This window comes from Palaemon carinicauda, chromosome 9 (genome assembly GCF_036898095.1).
Source record: "Palaemon carinicauda isolate YSFRI2023 chromosome 9, ASM3689809v2, whole genome shotgun sequence".
Classification (NCBI taxonomy): domain Eukaryota; kingdom Metazoa; phylum Arthropoda; class Malacostraca; order Decapoda; family Palaemonidae; genus Palaemon; species Palaemon carinicauda.
In genome coordinates this window covers 145244634-145249633 of record NC_090733.1, presented here as the reverse complement: position 1 = coordinate 145249633, position 5000 = coordinate 145244634, and positions in this window count along the sequence as shown.

The following is a 5000-nucleotide window of genomic DNA, read 5'->3' as shown; positions in this document are numbered from 1 at the left end:
TGAAACCTTCAAAAGATGGATGTATTTGCGTTCTCTTTGCTTTCTTAACTTATTAAAAATATTTTAGTTACTGTTGTCTAACAAATATCATTTGATGAAGTACAGGTCAACATCATCGGGTAAAGGATCGACTCGGTTTGAAGGATCTAATTGATGTACTACGACAACAGGAGAAAAGGACTTTTTTTGATAAGAGGAAATATCCTTTGATGAAGAAATTGAAAGTTAAACAGAATCGGGTAAAGGATGAACTCACTTAGAAGGATCTAGTTGATGAGCAATACAGATGGAGAGAAAAGGGATACTTTTCTTTTTAGAGGAGAAAAATGTAAATATGATTCGTAATTGAAAGATTAAATGTTCAGATTCACTGCACAAAAGTGTCTGTGATTATAAGCGTTAGCTTTAAGATTTTAGGTAATTGAAAGTTGCTCATATTGGCCGCTCGTGGCTTACATAGGTTAGTAATATTTAATTGGGTTTGCTTTCAGTAATTTTTAATAGTAACTGTTCCATACATGAAAAGGTACTTGCATGACGATAATAACAACAACTATGACAACGTCAGTAATAATACTATTGGTGGATATTAGAATATCACCAATAAGATACCAGAGAAGTGGCGTTTTTTATAACAAAGTTTAGATATGATATTATTATTATTATTATTATTATTATTATTATTATTATTATTATCTAAGTTACAATTCTAGTTGGAAAGCTGTAAGCCCAAAGGTCAAACAGGGAAAATAACCCAGTGAGGAAAGGAAATATGGAAATAAATAAACTACAAGAGAAATAATGGAAAATTGAAATAAACATTTTAAGAACAGTAACAATATTGAAAAAGAGACTAATGTCAGCCTTTTCAGTATAGAATATTCGCTGCAAGTTTGAACTTTTGAAGATAGTAATTCCGATCATAGATATATTTTACGTATTTCTTGATGTATGGTTTAACTGAAGTATTAGGTTACAATATCAACGGTAATGGTGAACAAAGTATTGACAGCGTATCTGTAACAACTAATCCAGCAGGATGAAATGTCGTTATCCATTTGTTCCTCCTGCTGTTAAGTAGATTTGAGAACAAAGCCCTCAGAAGGACATTGGGAGTTAAATGGCAGGACAGTATTAGAAATGAAACTATATGAGACTACTCGAGTGCCCTAAGTGGATACGATCATGAAGAGGGTTGGTGGAGATGGTTTGGGCATGCTCTTCGCACTCCCCAAGAGAGATTAGTCCACCAAACGTTCTGCTAGGCTCCACAAGGCACTAGAAGAGTTAGAAGACCAAGGCCTACATGGCTGAGGGCTCTGGAACGCGAAGTAGGAGATGATAAATGGAGAAGTACCAAACGTTCAGTTAGGCTCCACAAGGCACTAGAAGAGTTAGAAGACCCAGACCTACTTGGCTGAGGACTATGAAACGCGAAGTAGGAGATGGTGAATGAAGAAATATTGAATTGAAAGCTCAAGATAGAGACGACTGGCGAAATCTAACTGAGGCTCTTTGCGCCAATGTAGGAGGAGATGATGATGATAATGTATATTATGCAAAGTTGGAAGACCCAGGCCTACATGGCTGAAGACTATGAAATGCGAAGTAGGAGATGGTAAATGGAGAAGTATTGAATTAAAAGCTCAAGATAGAGACGACTTGCGAAATCTAACCGAGGCCCTTTGGCGTAGGAGGAGATGATGATGCTATTGAGTGAGAGAACGCAGAAGGTTAGAAGGCAACCCAGAGCGTTTGAGGTGGCTTTTAAGATGCCGTCTAATGACTGTATAAAGGCTGGTGTGTTTAGTTTGTTAACTGGAGTGGAACGCGCTTGACCTCGCTGGTGATTTATAGCATCTGTTCGAGACCGAGATGCAGTTTTTGCTTAATGATAATACTAATAATAATAATGATATTATTACTATTATTATTATTATTATTATTATTATTATTATTATTATTATTAATATTATTATATGTTGTTGTTGTTGTTGTTGTTGTTATAAAGATAACGATTCCTAGAAGTAATGAAAAAAAAATATATATGAGAAAAGTAGATGTAATAATCCTCATGTTTTTTTTTTTTTTTTTTTTTTTTTGCATTTTCACATTCATTACACAATTTGAAATAACACACACATGCACTCATATACATATGTGATGATGAGAACGTAAACGCATTTGTATTTTGGGCAGAGAAAATTACACACCTCGTATATGCTAATCATATGCCAGGGTATGATTGTTAGCTACCGCTGCAGTAATGACCGTTACTACTTGGATATTGTTGCCCAAGGAAGTGCCCGTGGCATTGAATGCAAATGAACGGGGCTCGAAGGCAGAGGAACGCCTTGTAGAGGGTTGTGGAATTCCTTTGGGTGGATGCCATTCTTATATGGATGAGGAGCTTTTCCATTTAAGGAATTCGGCAATCACTTTCTTTTCGTAGGATACCAGGAGTGCCTAAGAGGGTATTTTCTCTGCTTGGTCATCATCCTCATCATCAGCGGATGCTAGTTCACTGCAGGATAAAGGCATCAGACATGTCATTCCACATTCGTCTATTTATCGACAAAAAAGACCTCAGACATGTGCTTCAACTTGCGTCTGTTTGTTGACAAACAAAAAAAGGCCTCCGACATGTGCTTCAACTTGCGTCTGTTTCTGGACAAAAATAAAAAAAAGGCCTCGGACATGTGCTTCCACCTACGTCTGTTCTTGGACAAACAAAAAAGGGCCTTGGACCTGTCCTCCAACTTGCGTCTGTTTTAGGACCAAAAAAAAGAAAAAAAAAAGAAAAAAAAAATCGGACATGTCCTTCCACTTGCGCCTGTTTGTGGACAAACAAAGGCCTCGGACATGTCCTTCCACTTGCGTATGTATATGGTCTTTCTATGTCAGTCTATTCCCGCAAACTTTTTTAGTTCGTCGATCCTCCGTTTTTTCTTCCTTGCCCTTCTTCGTTTGCAATCTCTAGGGACTCTGTTATTATTAACGTCACTCTTTTATCTGTCATTCCGAGATGTCCTGTCCATATCTATTTCTTATTCTCATATTGTTAGATTATCATCTAGTTATTTTGCTCTCGTATTTAGTTTTTGTGTTATTTCTATCATTATTCTCCACTTAGCACTAGTAGTCAAATGATGGTTGCAGCCTGAGGCTGAATGTTATTGTTTTAGAAATTTAATGGAACATGGTATTTATTGTATGACGGTTATCTCAATTAGGAATTAGCTAACTATTTCTGTATTTTCGATTAGGCTTTTGATGCAAGAACAGAAGCGTCTTATCTAAGCTGCATTCTGTTGATAAGGAATAATTTTGTAGTATGAAATTAATCCATCTTAATTAACTTGATTTTTAAAATTAACGATTATTGAAATGTATGCATTATAGTACTTTTGTTTGAACAGCTGAAGATGGCTCCCTCCTTCCAACATCAAACAGAGATTGAGGCTCATAGAAAAAGCTTCATGTTATGTTTATTCTGTAAATGATAAATTAAAGGTGAATCATATGGGCTCAGAACTTACTAAATATTCGTAGTTGCTTATGTATTTATGTATGTATGTATGTTTATATATATATATATATATATATATATATATATATTATATATATATATATATATATATATATATATATATATATATATATATATATATATATATATATATATGTATGTATGTATGTGTCATTATATATATATATATATATATATATATATATATATATATATATATATATATATATATATATATATATATATATATATCTGAGTGTGTGCTTGATAAAGAGAGAGCGAGAATTTGCACTATGTATGTTGATACAGCTTTGGGTGAATATGGCAATTTTTTTTCGCATTTTCTGCCTTAGAAAAACTAAGATCATCACATTTCACGATCCTTGAAGTATAATCTGTACCCAAGATTTTAATACATTAGACATAAAGTTATTAACGTATCACACAATTCTTACGGACACCTTTCCTATTCATTGCGGCCCATTTTAAATGTCAAAATCAGCTGACCTAAATATAAAGTCTTATATATTAGAGATTGCTGTTTTCATTCCTTATATGGTCTCAGGGAAAGCAGCCCCTCCCCCTGAGCGAGTGAACGTATTTAAAACATTGGTAAATGCAAGTCTCTCTCTCTCTCTCTCTCTCTCTCTCTCTCTCTCTCTCTCTCTCTCAGGCAAGCTTAGTCTTATTGTACGTTTACAGCATTTATGAATGCGACTATTACATCTCTCTGAAGCAAGTTAAGCCTTATACGTATTGAGCTTATTCGCTAAATGTACATAATTCTCTCTCTCTCTCTCTCTCTCTCTCTCTCTCTCTCTCTCTCTCTCTCTCTCTCTCTCTCTCTCTCTCTTACGTGTCGTTGGGTAAATTTTTTTAATTAATTATTTTCTTAGCAAAGATACGTTTACTTTTTAATCTCTCTCTCTCTCTCTCTCTCTCTCTCTCTCTCTCTCTCTCTCTCTCTCTCAGCCGGCAATCGACATTTACATAATGCATCTTGGGCTTTTGAAAGTTTAACAGAAGAGTTAAAATTCAGGTTAAATAAAAGAGCCGATGCAGATTATTCGAAGACGACATATTTTCGAATGTGAATTGTCTTTCTCTATTAGCTTGAAATCCTCTTAAACTCTGATTCACGGTGATGTTAACAGCCTTGTTAACCAGCACAAGAAAGAATTACTCTTTATATACCGCGAGGTATCAAAGAAGACATTGACGCTGTACTTAGTTGCGGTTTCAAATTGATTACGAGTTTAATCTTTGAAAGGTCTCTCTCTCTCTCTCTCTCTCTCTCTCTCTCTCTCTCTCTCTCTCTCTCTCTCTCTCTCTCTCTCTGCTTGCTGCTGCAACAATGCTAAATAATCATCAATCAGTTCGTTGATTTATAGATATTTCTCTGTACGCTTCTGTTAAGGGACAAGGTATCATTAATTTCAAAGGTTATTTTTCTTATTTATTGTTCGACGTT